Genomic DNA, 19399 nt, shown 5'->3' on the forward strand with positions numbered 1-19399 from the left:
TCACCAACCTTGCCGTACTTACAAAGGGAGAGGACATGGTCAGAGAATGTAACTAATGTCAGAATTGTTCCCTGGAAGGGAGGCGCTTTTGCGCCGAAGCAAGATGGCCGCTTGAGTGGAGAGCTCCGGACGGGGAGAGCGTATTATACTTGCTTCCACACCTTTAACTCTGCTTAAACAGTTTGTTATTGCTGGTGCCTCCTCGTGAACCCCTCCGGCAGATCCCTGCGAAATTCCAGAGTTCAACGCGCCCCAGGGGCCAAGCTGTGCCTCCTGATCGTGCTTGGGCTGCTGCTCCCTGCTACCCACGCCCCACGCTCCAGGAACCGCGGCTCTCTTCACCACCTGAGAGCGCGGCACTGCGGGCCGCTGTGGGGGAGGGGCGCTGAGCCCCCTGAGGCGTGCCGTGCTGCAGTGGCCAGCAAGGTTGCCCCCCTTGCTCCTCTCATCACCCTACTGTGGGCAGCCTTGGGACCCTGGCCCTTCCGTGTGCTGCCGCCACCTCCTACACGGCTTCAGCGTTATCCGGAAGCTTTGGAGCTCCTGCGATGCCTGCCTGCCTACCGCGACTGCTCCTTCTGCCCGCACATCGTCTGCCCCCCCTCCCCGGTTGCCCTCTCCTCTGGATCACTGCACCCGGACAGCAATAAGGTAGGGGGCCGGGGGTCAAGTGGGACCGATGCCGGCGATCCCTGTGGCCAGCCCGTCTGTTCCTTGCGTGCCTCGCGGTGTGCCTCCCTCCACTCCCGCTGTGATCGAGGAGCCTCTGCCTGGCCTGGGCGGCGGTGGCTGGCGCTGGATCCCTGGTGCTGGAAGCTGCAGCGGAGCTGCCCCCCACCCACGGCCCCCGGAGGCGCTGCATGGATCGCGCCTGGGCCGCGCTGCGCCATTGTCTCCCTCCTGCTGGCGCCCTGCCCCCTGCACACCTACTGGGGAGGCCTAAATGCACGTCCTATAATCCTAGTGCCTGCGCTGGACGGCTCACCTGCAAACACCCCACTGCGCATCTTCACTGCTGCACCAGGGACATTGGCTCTCCTCTCCATTGCAGCTGTGCAGATAAACGGCTGGCCTAACATACGTTACCTTATGACTGTGAACTACTGAAGTGGATCCTGTGGTTCCCTGCTGCCTCACTGTCCTGAATTAATCTGATTGGTTGAACCACGCAATCCTCCTACTGCACTGCGTGGCTTAAGCGCTCCACACCCTCCTGCATAGTGGCTGAACATCCCTTGGGCACCTGCGTTGCCCTGCTCGCAGCTCCCCCACAGTGACTGAGTTGACCACACCTTGCATCTCACTGGGCCAACTCTCATGGAGTCCCACGGCCGCGGATCCGAGCCATCTCCTCCCGCACTACTTCGGTGAGCCAGCTGCCCAGTGGCACCATCACACCAAAGCTCCCCGACTGCTGCGTCTGCGCGCCTCGATCCTTACTGGGCTGTGAGAGATCACCTCAACACTGCACCCAACAAACCTCATCAGTATCCTCGAGCTAATCCATCCCAGGGCATTAAACAACGTGGTAATTGATATTCCTGATCGCAATTTTCTCCTAAGGTCCGGGGTACCACACACATCTCGTCACCGTGACCAAGGGAGCTGGGGCTGGTAAAAAGCAAAGCTCTCTAAACATGTTTGCTAAAACGCCCTCCAGGCTGCCGACTGAGCCCCCAGAGGAATCACCAACTGCCTCGGCATCAGTTGCCCCGGATGACTCGCAGAAAATGCTTGAGTACATGCGAGAAGGCTTCACCACGCTGCATACTAAATTGGACGATATGAATAGTACCATTTCATCTATGAAGGCCCATAGCGAAAGAACGGACAGCAGGGTTGCCAAGGTCGAGACAAGGGTCGGCGCCGCGGAGGATGACCTGAGTTCTCTTCGTGCCGCAGTGACTACACTTACCAGCCAGGTCTCAGAGGTTGAGAAGAAAAACGACGACCTCGAATCCCGCTCTAGGCGGAATAACCTCTACATTGTCGGCGTACCAGAGGACAACATTAAAGAGCCCATGGAGGACTATGTGGAACGTATCCTTTTAACACTCCTTGACAACCCTAAGCTCTCGTCACAATTTGCAGTGGAAAGGGCTCACCGCTCCCTGACCGCGAAGCCCAGACTGGGGGCACCGCCCCGTCCCATCATAGCCAGAATCCTAAATTTCTGTGATCGGGATGCCCTCCTGCGAGCAGCCAGAGCCAAGGGGGAGCTAGGTCTTGGAGCGGCAAGGATACACCTGTACCCGGATTTCTCCATTGCTGTGCAACAAGAGCGCAAGACCTTTCTAGCGGTTAAAAAAAGACTTTGAGACAAGGGAGTTAAATACTCCATGCTCTTTCCCGCTAAACTAAGGATCGAACACTCCAACCAGACATTCTTCTTCACTATTCCAGAGGAGGCCTTGAAGTTTATAGACGAGCACATTCCGGGTTAAACTGCTCATCGTGAATACTAGATTCATCTCCACTATGGTTATTGATGTACTCGAGCCGCATATGGGATCGCCGTCGGCTGGTCCCCCCTATGATGGCTACTCACCAAATGAAGTTTATTGGTTGCTGGTTTTGTTAATGTTGCTCCATTTATCCTCTGCTACAGTGGCCCTACTCGCCATATTGTCTAATGTTGATTGGAGACATTTGATCGCCTGATGGGTTCCCAGTTTGGTAACGGTCCTATTGTTACAGCTGCGACCCCGGTGGTTATACCCCGGGATCCTGACTCGGCCATTCTGTGTCTACATTATGCTTTTGAGATGCTGTATCAGGGTCCATGGCTACACCCACTATGGTCCCACCCATCCTCCTCCTCCCTGCCATGGCCTCTCCACACCTCGCTCCTACTCCGAACACCCTGGTTAATCCTACTGTATTGCAGAATCTCGTTGCACCCTCCCCTGTCCGGCGTGCCATCGCCCGGCTGCTAAAAGACCCCCAGGCGTTGATGCCTAGAAGTTCGTGGTTGCTCTGGTTTTGTTTGGGTTTCACTCCTCTGATTGGGTGATGGATTTGGGGGTCGGGGTTGTGATGTTATGGTTAAAAAAGTCTTGACAGCCGCCGGAGGCACCGCATGCACCACAGCAGAACGTCTTGTACATTTGGATAGGGGCCCACATTTACCCAGACTTTTCAACTTCCTGTTGCTGATAACCCCATTACAGAAACACTATCAATACCCCCGGAGTTATGGCTAGTACCGACCTGACCTTTATGAGCTGGAACGTACGAGGTTGGGCAATTACAAAAAGATGCGGCAGATACAGCTGCATTCCGAACAACACAGGGTTAAAATCCTATGCTTGCAGGAAACCCATGCCCGCTCTGAGCAATGTGAGCAATTCACTAAGCGGTGGGGGCCTCAGAGGTACTATACCAACTATTCCACTCAAAGCCGTGGTACTCTTACCTTAATACACAAGAGCCTGAATTTCACATGCCACCACTCCCACATAGATTCTCTTGGTAGATATGTACTGATCATTGGCAACCTGCAACACCAGGAGGTAGCCATCCTAAATATATATGGCCCCAATGTCGACGACCCTGATTTCTACCTACACCTAGTTTCTCTACTTGAAGGCTACCCCCTGATCCCCATTTTGTGGGGAGGTGATTTTAACACAGTATTAGATGTCACCCTAGATAGATCTGGCTCTAGGCCTCGCCAACTATCCAAAGCAGCATATACTGTCCTCACAACGCTTCCCCGCCTGGCACTAGTGGACGCCTGGCTCTAATGAACCCTGATTCCCGTACATACTCCTTTTACTCCTCAGTACATGATTCGCATTCCAGAATAGACAGATGGCTCATTACGGACATGCTGGTCAGATGCCTGTCTCAACTGGCTATCCTCCCCAGTACGCTATCAGACCATTCACCGGTACTCATCTCCTTAAACTGGGGACCGGACACCAATAGGACTAGGCAGTGGAGGATGAGCCCTCATTCGCTTCTCGATCAGGTATTTGCGACCGAACTCGAATCCTCCATCGAGGAATTCTTTGAGATCAACACAAACTCAGTATCAACACAAGCTGTCCTCTGGGAATCCTTTAAAGCACACACAAGAGGAATCGCCATTTCCAAAGGCTGCGGCATCCTGAAGGGAATCCGCGCAGATATTGTCACTAGCGAATCGGCCCTGGCTACCCTCGAGTCCAAATACGCCCAAGATCACTCTCCAACCACTCTGGCGGCACTGGGAGCAGAGCTGGATAGGTTCCGTGGCCTTGCCGAGCGCGAGGTTACATTTCTGGACTCCCCATAATCGGTGAGGAGATACGGTGAAGGAGAACGCCACGGCCGAATGCTAGGTAGACTGCTGCGTCGCGAACTTGGAGCCCCCAATATCCCGGCTATAGTGAGGCCCGACAGTTCACTGGCCACCTCCCCTCAAGATATCAATTCTGAGTTCCTCTCGTTCTACACCACCCTGTATGCAGAGGCCGTCGGCCCCCAGGTCCCAGAAATCGACTCCTATTTAGAGAATCTTCCCCTATCAGTCCTGTCGGCCGACGCCAGCTTCTTCCTTGAGAGGCCTCTCACTACGGAGGAACTTATCGAGGCCATTGAGTCGCTGGCATCTGGGAAGGCCCCTGGCCTGGATGGGCTCCCCTGGATATTTATAAACAATACAAGTCCCACCTGGCCCCACACCTGCTGATCCTTTGGGAAGAATCGTGCGATAAAGGAATACTCCTCCCATCTCTTCGTGAGGCACTGATTACAGTGCTCCTCAAACCTGGTAAGCCCCCAACTCAGTGCGGCTCATACCGACCACTATCGTTGATTAACAGCGATGTTAAAATATATGCTAAACTGCTAGCTAACCGCTTAGCCCCATACATGCCCCACATTATCCATCCTGACCAGGCGGGATTTATCCCAGATAGGTCCACATCCTTGAATATAAGAAGGCTCTTCAATGTGGTCAGCAGGATCGGCCCATCCACACAGGCGGTTGCAGCCACTCTGGACATGCAGAAGGCATTTGACTCAGTCTTGTGGAAATACCTATGGAGAGTCCTTGAGAAGTGCAAATTCGGCCCTAACTTCCGCACCTGGATTAAGTTGCTTTACACCACTCCATTGGGTAGAGTCCGCACAGAGGACAGGTGCTCCGTTCCCTTCCAGGTATCCAGAGGCACATGTCAAGGATGCACCTTCTCCCCCCTCATTTTCGCCATAGCCATGGAACCCTTCGCTGACATGGTTCAGCAGTCACACTCGCACAGGGGATTGCGCACAGCCGGCCAAACCGACATAGTCTCCCTCTACGCCGATGATGCCTTGTTATACATCCGTTCCCCTGAAACCAACCTCGCCCCTATACTAGCAGATGTTGCTCGTTTTGGAGACATATCTGGCTTGAAAGTAAACTGCTCCATGTCTGCCTTATTCCCGCTCACAGACTTCACGCAACCCCCCTCGGACTTATGTGGGTTTAACTGGTCTCCATCCAGTATCACTTACCTGGGGGTGGTGGTCTCCCGCCACATGGTGCAGCTGCGCGAGGACAATTACTAGAATTATCTAACTAACCTGGCTACAAAAACCTCCAGCTGGGCCATACTCCCTATCTCACTAGCAGGCAGAATTAGAATACTTAAAATGGGGGTATTACCCCAATTACTTTACCGATTCACCAATCTGCCGGTGTGGCCTGGGGACGCGTTCTTCTAGACACTACGCCGCATAAACAACTCCTTTCTCTGGCATTCAGGGTCAGTCCGCCTCAAACTGTCTACACTGACTGCACCCAAGGAATTGGGTGGGTTCAGCGCCCCAGATTTCATCTGGTACTGGGTGGTAGCCCAATCCCAGTTCGCCGCCCATTGGTTCAACACTGTTGATCCTCCCCCACATGTTCGCCTTGAGAAGTTAACAGTCTGTGACCGTGTGATTGGCTCCCTGATCCTCAAGCCGACACCCCCTGACCCAGATTCTGCTAACCCCGTAACCAGCAGGCAGATCATTAGCATTGTCCAAACTCTGGACAATGGTCGACGTACTTCACCCATTCCACGGGGACCTGCCATTATGGAACTTCTTCCCTGATGTCCCACATATTCCACAATCAGTGGTATCTCACTGGGCGGATGCCAGCTTCCTGACACTCCGGGATGCCTACGACCAGGAGAACTTCATTGAGTGGCCTGATGTCCCTGTCTCCCTCAAGCACCGACCCTCAGTGTGGTTACAATACTCCTCACTCTGAGAGACTCTCAAATCCAGATACCCTGATTTCCCCTCTTTACCACCTGATGAACCGATAGTTGCGGAGCTCTGTTCCTTCTTCTCCTTCAGAGGTAAGGGGTCTAGACTTTACTCCCTGTTGCAGACCAGGGCAGCCCCCCCTTCGCCAGGCTGAGACACAGGTGGGAGGAGGATCTCGGGGTCGAGCTTACTGACGAGAGATGGTCCCAAATGTGTGCCCGCACCCATGATGTGGCCTACAACACTAAATTTAAATTAATCCAATTCAAGGTGCTACACAGGTACCATCATACACCAATAAGACTTCATCACATGTTCTGCAGCGTTCCTCCCAGTTGCCCCAGATGTGGCACGGACCAAACTTCTTACATCCACATGCTATGGTACTGTCCCCGCCTGACCCAATTCTGGTTGGATATCTGTTCCACACTCTCAGACATTTTGGAACACACTATTGCCCCCACCCCGCTGCACTGCTTGTTCCATGGCCTCCCCCAGTTTCCCCGCAATTCTAAGAAACTGGCAGGTCTCTGCATGTTGTTGGCAGTTCGCTGCATATTGTCATGCTGGCTCCGCCCTAGGGCTCCTACCTACGCACAGTGGCTCAGGTCAATCATGATACTGAGGAGTCCTGGAGCACAATGCAACACCCACAATCAAGGCCAAGAGACATTTGGCGTAAATTCCGAGACTATATGTCAGCCATGGACTCACCGTCAAACTCTTCTTCTTCCTCCCCGTGGGTTCCCCTTAGATGTTACCCCCCCTTGAAGCAGTTGTTATCATGCTGTCTACTGCCTAGCCTCCGGTATGTTTCAGTTGACCCAAGATGTATTGCTTAATATGTGTATTGTTTGTTTTTTTTAATTACTGGTGCCATGTGGCTTCTACTGTTCTCAGGTGTGTTGTCAAGTCAAATAAAAAACGTTTAAAAATAAAAAGAATTGCTTCCTGGATTCTGTCCATGCAAGGCTTCCCTGTGGAGGTCAGATATGGCCAAAACAATAAGAGTCCTCTACTGTAAGGATTGGGTGATTTGCATGATTGTGCTCAAGAAAACTGTCCTGAGGACAGAAGTCTAATGACCAAAGACAATATAGAGGCCTACCTAGCATCCCCACACAAGGTCTATGAAGATGTCACTTGCCAAGTAATGCCCATAGCTCATGTGGATGGGTGCTCTGAAGGCATCATGAAGTAAGACACAGGCAACAGATTCAACTTTTTAAGTAGATGTTTTATCTTTTTTAAATGTCAGGATGGAGTAAGACCTAACTTGCCCTATGCTAAGGTGGAATTTCCCTACCTAAAGAAAACTAAGGATAGTCATAGTCTGTGTCAGTAAGATCAACTTAAAAGTCAGTCTACGTCCAAAACCTATATCAAATTTAATGTGTAGGGATGTCAGCATTAAGAGGAATAGTGATCAAAACAAAGTTATGCGTTTGTTCCAGCTCGTGGAGTAAGTTCTGCTTCCTTTCCCCTAGTTTAGAACAATTCCTAAAAGGCCCCGGGTTTCCCTTCCCCAAGAGTTCAACACAGTTCTGAATGACCTCAAGGTTTTCTTTCCCCAAACATTCAACACAGTTCCCAAAAGGCCTTGGAGCTTCCTTTTCCCCAAAGGTTCAACACAGTTCCAAAAAGCCTTGGAGCTTCCTTTCGCCAAGAGTTCAACACAATTCTAGGGTCAATACAGTTCACCAAGTCTCGGGATTCCTTTCTGAAGAAGTAATCTCTTCCAGATTTCAAAACAACAATCAGTTCAAGTCTCTTGACTTTCAGAATAATTCCAATTCAACTCCTTAACCATTCATGCTTTTCAATAGTTCACAAAGGTTCATTTTATCTCTCTCAGTATTTATCATGCGCAAGTAATTTTGGCAGAATGCAAGCTTCTTCACATTTTTTTTCCTTGGCTCTTTTCAGATAGGGGTCACTTTGTCTAGGTACAGCTGTCTGACCACATGGTCCACACATTACAGGTCACACAACCAATAATCCGTGGCACTTTGTTATACTTCTGTATTCTTCAGATATATCAATCAACACTGATTTTAGAATCTCCTTGGCACTCTCTTGGCTTTACCACAACATTTATTTCACATAACTCATTCTGTGGTAATCACCTTTTTACACTACCTTTTCTTTATTTATTGTGCAATTGTAAGGCGCTTATACATCAAGTAAATTGTGTTTCAAAGTGCCCACAGGGCAATAGGGAGGGAACATGGGAATTAAAACAAATATATAATTGAAAGATAGAGGCGGACCTACTAGGCCTTGTGAGCATTCAGAACGTGCACGTGCACATTTGCTTTTACTTTGCTCATAAATGTTCATCATTTGCTTGATCGTATGCTGTATTCACATAGACTCATCACACCTCTCAGTTAGTTTGGTATTCAACAATGCTTGTAGCATTCACAAAAAGTACTTATAATACTTTGCATCTTTCTCCAGCATTCAATAATGCTTGTAGCACTCTCAGGAATACTTATAACCCTTCTCAGCTTTATCTGGTATTCAGAAATGTTTGTAGCACTCTTACAAGTATTTATGCTACTTTTCAGATTGTTTGGCATTCAACAACATTGGATTTAATCTTCCATAGCAATTGCAATGATTCTTTGTGTGTTTGATATGCCAATAGGCCTCTCTCCAGCCCTGGAGTGCCCCATTATGAGGGTTCCCTTCTCGTACACTCACTGTCTGTTATCGCTGCCCCTGGCCTCTCGATACGGCTTCTCTGCTTCTTTCAACTCCACCTGTTCTTTGCGTGAGCTTCTGAGACCAGCGCTCGCCATCCTCGGTTTCAGCTGCATGCAGCCCCGCTCTTCCCAAGTGGTTGGGATACTTTGGTGTCCCACAGCTCCTGCTGTGGATGCTGGTAAAAGGGGACAGAAGGGTTCTTGACCCTTACACAGCCTGTGCTGGCCCTAGCGTCCTTTCTGCACTCCTGCTCAACTCGGCTTTGTTCCTTCTTGGATGGTGCACCCCAGGACAGCCCTCTACAGGATGGTTCTCTCCAGGATTGTTCTCTTGAACTGCTGGGCGGTATCTCTTTTTATACACCTGGGACCTGTCAAGTGGTTTAAGGCGTAAGTCCTTCACTTTAGTTGCCTGACCATATTTAAACCAATTAGCTGGACATGCTTGACTTTTACAACAGTACTCCTCTACAGCCCTCTTCCTCGTCTAAGAACCAAAGTGGTGTGAATGAATGGAAGTGTATTACTCCCATTTACTTCTTTCTCGTTTTTGTATTGACCTGATATCTCTCTATATTAATAAGAGGAGGCTGATGTATATTTGTCCAGCCCACCTGAGGAGTTGCCCTCCTAGTGGATTTCTTCCTCGTTCTAGTAAAATATTGGCATTTTGGAGGGTTACTTGGAAAGGAAGAGGAGGGGAAGGATTAACAGGAGCCTATAAAGGCAGTTGGGACCGAACGTTCATTGTGAAAAGGGAATGAGGGATACCATGTCTCTGCCAAGGGCGTCTTCTCCCTCGCATATCCACCCAGGGGTAGGATGCAACAGCAATGGCTTTTCCATGTCCACCTGAGGAATGATTAGTGGGGGAGAATAAGTGAGGACACCCTCAGATTCCTCACAGTGCTTCTACCATGCTGGTAATAATGGGGAAAAAGAACTAGTGGCTGGCATTGGGAATGCCTGGGTAAAGGATACCCCAGAGTCCTCTGCTGGTTACAAAATAGGACCCTAAAGTATTCAGGTCGCAGAGTTGATAGCCGTTCATCAAGCCATCCTCACTGCACTACACCACTGACTCAAAGAACTGGTGATAATCACTGACTATGATAGGAATGGTTTTGTTGTACACCTGATTAACTGGAAGAATCGAGGCATGCTTTTTGCTAATACCAAACCATTAAAACATGGGAAACTGATCCAGCCGATTGATGATCTGGTGACCTCTAATGGGAGGACCATCGATTGGAAGAAGGTAAGAGGTAATTCCCAAATAGTGGGGCCAGACAAGAATGGCTATGAACTATCGGACCGGCTGGTTAAAACTGGAGCTCTGCAGGGGGGGTTTTATATATACAGAGCCCCTGCTAGGTGAAATCCAAGTCACCACTGTTACTAGGTCTCAAACATGTGCCAGCAGTGAATAGTGGAGTAAAGATACCCCAGATGCAGATATGATCCTTGCGCAGAAAGAGGACCTTATCATTGGAAAATTCTATCGACAAGTTGAAGACCCTGTGAGTTTTCCTCTAACAGAATTGGATTATACCAGTAAAGAGGATTTCTGGGTGTTGATGACATTTTCCAAAATGCTTTGAATCCAAGTCAGTTTGTTGGTACGGAGTACCCTATCTGGATGTGACCAGTGGGTGGTACCTACCTTATTCTGGAGTCCGATGTTGAATCACACCCATGAGTTGGCCATTGTCGGTCATAGGGGTTGTCACATGGCATGTGGGGCAACATACTGGCCACACATGGGCCAGGGCCTCAGAATTTATCTAAAAGGGTGTCTTGTGTGTGCCCAAATTAAGCAACATTCCCCCACACACAGAGCTCCCCTACAAAAATAGGGAATTACACTTTCTTGGTCAGGTTTGCAAGTTGATTTCATCGGGCCAGTGATTTGCTCCTCCCGAGGAAACAAGAACATGTTAACTGTACCATGTTTGTTTACAAAGTAGGTAGAACGTCTTCCTGCCCCAAATTGTAAGGTGGTGACAGCTGCTGAGCTAATGATCAGCCACATCTTCTCTAGTTTCACACTCCCACAAAGGATTGAGTCGGACCGAGGAAGTAATTTTACCATTGAAGTGATGTCAAAGATATTCAAGATTCTAAGGGTTAAAACAAAACTCCACATCGCCTACCACCTGGCATCCAGCAGAGGGGCTTAGATATACAATAACAAAATGTATGCATACTGAAGAGGTTCATGTCAGACTATGGGTGCAGTTGGGGCATTTGATAACTGCTTGTCCAGATGGCTATTAAGACTAAACCATCTTCTGCCACTAAAATACCTCAATTTGAATTCATGACCGGACAAAAATAGTGTTACTTTAGCATCTACTCCCTAGAACTCAGGAGCATATACTGATTAATCTGTCCACTACTCATTGAGGAAGCACCAACAGCATGCGTTTGCTTATGCACAGTGCAACTTAGAGAAGTCACTGAAGGGAGAAAGTTCTACTATGATTTAAAGACCACAAACAAGTAATATGAGATAGGTAAAGAGGTTTATCTGTGTAACGTTCAGAGAAATCAGAGCAATGAAAGGAAATGTCTTAGATCATGGCGTGTTAATTTTGAAATGGTAGACAAAATATCACCTGTGACCTCTAAGATATGCATCCCAAATGGAGAACAGACGAAAGAGAAATAGGTCCATATTAATTAGTTAAAATTCTGTTATCCCAGATTAGCTTTATGATTGATTGAGGAGCCCAATGAATTTCGAGCAGAGGAACCACCAGAGTAATGAAGGTAAGACTAAAACCCAAGATGGAAACTAAAATGTATATCATAGGTGAGCAGTTTAATTAATATTCATCGGAAATGTTAAAAAAAGCATGGGCTTGCAAATACAAAGGTGAAATGTGATAAATGTTTATTAATTTATATGAAATGTTGTCTCAATTTATATGCAAATTCTGTTTAATATTATCAGGGTAATGCAGTTTTAAACCAAGAATACTTAACAATTCTTTGTATTCCTCTCTTTAGACTCATCAACTTCCTTCCATTCCAGCCAGGGTTCCAGGAACTCGAAAGGGAGGGGGTCAAAAGGAGAGAAAGGAGGAGAAGGCCCAGGAACCTGGAAGAAGGAAAGTGAGACTAGCCAAAATCCCACTCTTCCCAGCTATTTCCCAGACAAGGAATCAACAGAAAAGAGCAGGGGAGGATGGGCTTGTGGAATATATTTTGCCTAAGAAGATAGAAAATGCATTTCGCCATGTTTCACTGAAAAAAAATCAGGGCATTGAAAACATACCGAGATGAATGCCAAACTAAAAAGGCAGTATTTCATTTACATCTCCCACATATCATAATTTGCTGTTACAAATAAATAGAAATCCACTTAGTTATTGGGCCTTGCATGTGATTGACAAAGCTGAAGAGAAATTAAAGGTTTATTCTACATGGAAAGAATGGCACTTGCAAACACAGAAACTGCAATCATGGAAGTGGGTGCATATTGCAGATGAAATAATAAACACATATAATCAAAATGTCCCTTTCCAAAACAATGCGAACATATCCTGATGGAAAAATTAACCTGGATGGCAATACGCAAATATATTAAACATAATCAAATGCCTCATGTGTCCAAGGTATTGTAACATTCACCAACATCCATTCTGTTTCAGGAAAAATTAAACCTAAATTGCCGTTATCAGAGAAATTACTGCAGTTTCTATTCAGACACTCAGGCTGTGAACAGGAAAGAATTTTATTGGGGCCCGTTCTCTGAGATAAGCAACAGGATGATCATTAGCCCTGAGAGAAGAAAGGCTGATGGATTAATTGCAGTCCCAAGTCCATAATTGAGTAGTAGAAACTGGAGCAGATGCTCTGAGGAAAAATTAAAATTAACTGTGAAATAAAAGTCAGGATCTGCATGTGTTTGATGTTTCCCATTCATTTAACTGGACAATCATAGTTTGTTCATTTTCTCAAGCATCATACGTCACACCATAATAGTTCAAGTATCACTAAAAGGCGGCTGAGCAGGCCTATTAATTGAAGTAACCTTTATCAAAATTCAACATTGGGGACAAGAGTTACAACCCAAAATGTGTTTTTAACTCCCCAGGAAATGTCACAAAGCAGAGATTCGAGAATCTGATAACTTCATAAATTAGATATGTGGGTAGAACATGTCACATTATTATAATATTTGGATAAATCCTGGAGAGAAAAAAAAATACATTCTAACCTACAACATCATGCCGAGATGGGACACATCTCAAAAGAACCAGCATGATGAGTAGAATTAATATATATATATATATGTATTGTTAGGGTTATTTGTAAGATACAAACCTTTGCCAATATAGTGCTGTTTTAGGTGAAAAATTGAAGAGTGTAAAATGATAACTCCAGTGGGTGGATTCCTCCCTTCCATCATTTAAACTACAAAACTCCAGGAGCCTATTGACAGGGAGGGTGTGGGCCTTGGGGGGTGGAGAGGACCATAGGGCTCCATTTACAATTCAGGGCTAATAAATTAGCACCTTCTAATTTTAATTTTTTGGAGGTGTCATTTTGAGGTTAAAAAGAGGATCACAAGTAAGAGAGGGGAGAGCTGCCTAAAAATCATCTGGGTGCAACTACTGAAGAAATGCTGCTGACTTAATGTTGCCTGGGAGACAGCAATTGGGAAAGGCTAAAGAGGCTGGGATCTTCGTACGGAGAGCCAAATCGCGGGATTAATGCTGGTGGCTATCCATGACTGACGTGCATCACCACATCATCCCTGTGTTTCCCCAAGAGAGGATCCTGAAATGCTGATGTCTTTCCTGAGGACCAAAATCAAAAATCCAATGTAAGGAGTTTGTCCAACAGAACCAAATGTGGGGATTTGGCTGATTTAGTACCCTCCCCTCAATTAATGGGTGGGGGTATGAAAGTATAACCTCAGCATTTTACAAAATATAAATTTCATTAATTCCCCTATAGCTTAATAACAGGGTGTTCCTGAGAGAAGGGAGATTTTGTAAGGCAGAGTGGTGATGGGAAAGGGTTCCTAAAATAAGTGAAAAGTCTTTGTTCTGAAAAGTGTGTTGTGAAATAAGACTGTTAGCTTTGCTAAGGTGCAGTGCCACTCAAAATTCATGTTACATGTGATGCAGTTAAAAAATACTGTAATGCCTGGCTAAGTGTGCATGGTGATAACCATATTAATCACTGCATGCGTGAAATTATTTTTGCAAAGAAAAGTGTAAGAAATGTATTTAAATGAAACTTCAAATAAGGAGAAGCATTAGTGCCAAGTGTAGATCTTGTAATGAATCAAGATGATAAATGTTATTAAAAGTGAACCCCAGGTAAAGTGTTAACTGTGGATTTTATGGGGATAAAGAGTTTGTGATCTGAGTTATTCTGAACCAATTAGTGCTCTCCTTTGTAGAAAAAAGGGATTGTAAGGAATGAAAAACAGTTGGGCCACGTAATAAGGTGGCATGATCTGTAATACTGTAAAGATACTATTTTTCTCATTCTGAAATAAATATATAATTATTCTTTCTGTGCACCAGCCTGGTTCTTGGCTTAACATTGCTAAAGGGTGAGGGATTCACTAGTTCTAGATTGGTCAGAGACAGGGATGGATAGAATATCAAGGTCTATTTGTGTGGGGCTGTTGATTGGAGGGGTAATCCCCACATTACCAGTGATCCCATAAATATATCTCACAGATAGCTAGAGCACCAACACAGAGAGCTGCAATAGTCTGAGGCAATTACTAGCACTACTCCCCAACCTCGGAGATCAGTGCGTTTATAATGGACAAATAGCCCTGTCTTATAGCTTCACAAAGAATTTGGGAGTTTTAATTCAGCTCAACCGAAAGATTTTGTTTTACTGTAAGGATGTATTTATTTAATGGGTATTTATAAGGCACCTATACAGCAAATGGAAGGTGCACCAAGACATGGGGACTGGGGGGGGGGCGGAACAGGGATGAAGAAAAACAAAACAAAAACGTTCCTACTAGGCCTTGAAACAATTGGATTGTGCAGGTGCTGTAACATGAAATGCAGGGGAGGGAGGAGGTGAGTGCAGGTCGGGGAGGAACATGGATTAAAAACAAAATAAAAGCATTCATACTAAGCCTTGAGACATTCCTATTGCGCAAGTGATGTAACATGAAATGCAAGGGAGAGGGGGAGGTAGGGAAGTGCAGGTCAAGGAGGAAGGAGCAATGCTAAGAAGGGAGAAAGGGGAATCGTACCTTAAGTGCAAAGTGAACAGCTTCAAACACAGCACAAAGCTTTAGATGAAGAAACAGTTGGAGAGGGTGCACAGATTGGGAAAGCCTTACCTCATGGTTTAGGGGGGCTACATCAAATATGCAGGTACAAGTAGGTAAAGTGCAACACTGGAATGCCGCATGTGAGAAACCAGAAGGTGTCTCAACCGCTCGTACCCGGGGGTCTCTTTCTCAGGTGGCAAAGGCACAGCCATCGCCTTTGGATCCAGACCCTGGGGGTGGACCAGTGTAGGAGGATCACCTGGGTGACGGTATTTCAGGGAGTGGGACATCTGATGGCGAGATGCAATATCCCCCTCCCTTTAACACCTTTACCCCATCCTACCTGGTAGGATATATTGGAACTTTACCCCCTTTCCCTTCACAAACACTTTCACACGGACAGCCCACTCTTGGAGAAAACAGACTAACAACCGAGCATTGTACCTGACATGTCCCGCTACTATGGTCAGGCAATATCAGTCAATTACTAATAACCACTCACACCTGACTTCCATTAGGCTTCCCCACACGGATAAAAGGCAGAGCCAGAGACCACACTCTGAGCGAGGCAAAGCACGCGAAGGAACAGCGTTTTCCAGACTGAAGCTGAACGAGGGAAGAAAGACGGCAAACCAAGAAGGCTGCGCAAGGAGTGAGATATCTTTGACATTTCCAGCAAGAAACCGTTAGTTTCCAAAATCCTTCAGATTAAAAAGCGTAAGGCCAGGAAACCAGACTGAAGAATCCTGCATGGTGTTTCAGAGATACCCAGGGCCCTCCTGCATGACTGATTGAGTCGGAAAGGAGTAGTAGCCGCTCTGGTACCATCCTTGGCTCCAGCTGTCTCGGGAGGATAGCTCAGCTGCAAAGTGCTCGCCCTGGAAGCAAGATGACACGGAGCAACACTGGTTCGAATCCCGGGTCCGCACTTAGAAACCTCTGGATATTAAGCGCGTTATAAATAACCCATCATATCATATCAGGATCAAAGCAGCGCCAGAGAGATCAACAAAACCAGTCAGTTGGGGAGACCGATGCAAGACCAGTCTGTATTGAAGTCAAGGTTGCAAGTGGCAACATTGTATAAAGAGTGCAAGAACGAAGATTGGTAACGCATGTGATGAAAGACGTAATGAAAGCTTCATTGCTGATGGATGTTTGAACTTTAACAGAGAAAGATGCAAGACCAGTGACAGAGCGGTGCAGCCCCGTGAGTGTGCTCAATCCAGCCAATAAGTGGCAGAAGTGAAAGTAAAAGATGAGAAATCGAGTAAATTGAAGTGGTCCTGCGACAGTTTAAGCAAAATCCATTGCACAATCGAAAGTCTATGATTTTTGATACAAAGAGGTAAGTTTAGAAAGTGAGATTACATGGTCCGAGCCTAAATGAGGGAGACCAATTGTGAACACTGTGTTAAAAGGGGGTCCAAACCTGAAGGAGGGAGACCCATGGTGAACAGTGAGCCTGAGAACTTTTAAATGTGAAAATCCTGATAAGAAAGGAACTTTGGTAATTGTATGTTATGTCGGGCCCTCTGCAATAAGAGACTTTTATTGGGAAAGAGACTTTGGCAGAAGGCCCTGATACCTACAGTTTGAACTGTATCCTATTTAGAACTATTTCCCTCTAAAAACATGTTAGAGCACCGGGACTTGTTCGCTCCTTTCCTCTGCCGATTCGTTAACTCGTCTTTTCGTACTGGTATTATCCCGCAGTCTATAAAAAATGTAGCAGTCACTTCCCTGTTTAAAACAAGTAGGACTGGACCCTTCGGATGCTCCTGGAGAATTACCTCTTCAGAAGACCATAAAAATAAACTCTACACTACAAGAAGGAAATTATCCTGGCCAAACGTAACTCATATAACAAACGTGTATCCACGGCAAACTCAAACATGAGGGAGCTGTTTTCAATTTTAAAGGAACTTGAGTCGCCTACTCCCATACCAGATATATGCACAAAAGACAAAGCCTGGTGCACAGAGATACAACAAGCCCTAACCAAAAATGTTACCATGCTTCAAAAGAAAATAGAGGCTAAGAAAACAACACTTAATCAACCGACAATACCTAGTACCAACCCACCCTCCTCGGAACAAAACAATAGGACCAAATTCAGATTCACCAAAACATCTACCCTGGAGTTGGAAAAAGTAATCCTCTCTCTCAAGCCTTCCAACTGTCAAGGCGATCTGTGCCCAGCACAACTCATAAAAGATGCCGCTAGAGAACTCTCCCCCTTCATATCTAAGCTTGTGAATGCCTCTTCTACTTCAGGCACTGAGCCATCCAACCTGAAACAATCATGGGCACTGCATTTACTAAAAAAACAATCCTTAGACCCCCTCATCCCCACCAACTATCGCCCCATTACAACAGTCCCCTTCCTGCTAAAAATCTTGGACAAGATAGCATACACCCAAATCCAAAAATTCCTCGAACACCATAAGCTCCTAGGAACAAGGCAGTCTGGCTTCCGCCCACAACATGGGACCGAGACCGCTCTCATCGATTTGAAAGCCCAAATCAATGAGCTAAGAGACAAAGGCCAAACAGCACTACTCCTACTCTTGGATCTCTCGGCCGCATTCGACCTTGTAGATCATAAAGTCCTCTGCAACCACCTAAACTCAGCTGCACATTTCTCAAAAGAAGCCATAACTTGGGTGGAATCTTTCCTTAGCGAAAGGACCATGAGGGTGTTCTCCCTCACAGATACAGCGGACCTGATCCCCATCATGCGTGGAGTCCCCCAGGGCTCTTGTGTGTCTCCTACACTATACAACATATTTACTAAGCCCCTTTTTGATGATCTGGACCTTCTTGGTATCACCTACACTAACTATGCAGATGATGCCCAGATCCTCCTCCCACTTTCAGGGGATTACAACAAGGATTTGGCCTTGGTAAATAGGGTGTATCTCATCATCCAGGCACCGATGGCAACTCACGGTCTATGCCTGAATGATGACAAAACAGAGCTAATCATTCTGGGCACGCACTCCACTCTAAAAAAATTAGGTCAGAAATGCCTTGCCTTCGTGATTGACGGAAATACTATCAAGGTAGCCAAGGAAGTGAAAACTCTAGGATTCTATCTAGACGCCACCCTTTCTTTCAGTAAACAGTTGAACTCTCTGGCCTCAGCCACAGCCTACACATGTAAGCTCATCAGAGCTGGTAAACACTTCATCTCAGATGATAACTGTATGATTCTAGCTAGAGCTCTCATCTTATCTAGACTCGATTATTGTATTGCCCTCTATGTTGGGGCCAACCAATACATCCGACATAGAATACAAATTCTACAATATAATGCCCTGAGAGATAGCCCCTGGCATATCCAAACACTCAAATATCTCTAAGATAAGGCGCAATAACAACTGGTTGTCAATTCAAGACAAAATCTTATTGAAAATCATCTCCCTTGCACACAAAGCCTTGAACAATGCAGCCCCTCCTTATCTCTCCGCTAGATTTGTAGAAAGACGATCCTCCAGACCCTCTAGAGTATCCAATGCTAACACACTCATTATCCCTAGATTTAAATTGACCAAGGCCGGAGGCTCCAGCTTCCCCGTCCAGGCGGCCCAAATATGGAACTCACTGCCCCACACTATACTAGCTGAGAAATCCTACTTTAAATTCAGATCCAACTACATCAATCATCTGAAGCAATCATCCAGCTAGCCAATGCCTTACTGTCACCCACTCACCTGTATTATAGATACAGCCTGTATAAAGCAAATTGTTCTGCTTTCTGACTGCCCATTAGACAATGACTATGGTACACTACCAGCACTCAATGTATAATATCCTGTATATAATATATCCTGTATCAATGTATAATATCCTGTATATAATTAATGTATCATCGCTTTGACTTGCCCATATTCTTAATACTATGTAACTTGTAACTTTGTAATCTAAGATTTGCATATACTGTACTGCTGCGCCCTCTTACCCTTGGGTCTGGTGCGCATTATAAATGAATAAAACAAACAAACAAACAAACAAACAAACAACTCCTTTCTCTGGCATTCAGGGGCAGTCCGCCTCAAACTGTCTACATTGATCGCACCCAAGGAATTGGGTGGGTTCAGCGCCCCAGATTTCATCAGGTACTGGGTGGTAGCCCAATCCCAGTTCGCCGCCCATTGGTTCAACACTGTTGATCCTCCCCCACATGTTCGCCTTGAGA

Source organism: Ambystoma mexicanum, chromosome 1q (assembly GCF_040938575.1).
Source record: "Ambystoma mexicanum isolate Mex_15411 chromosome 1q, UKY_AmexF1_1, whole genome shotgun sequence".
In the NCBI taxonomy this organism is placed as follows: Eukaryota; Metazoa; Chordata; class Amphibia; order Caudata; family Ambystomatidae; genus Ambystoma; species Ambystoma mexicanum.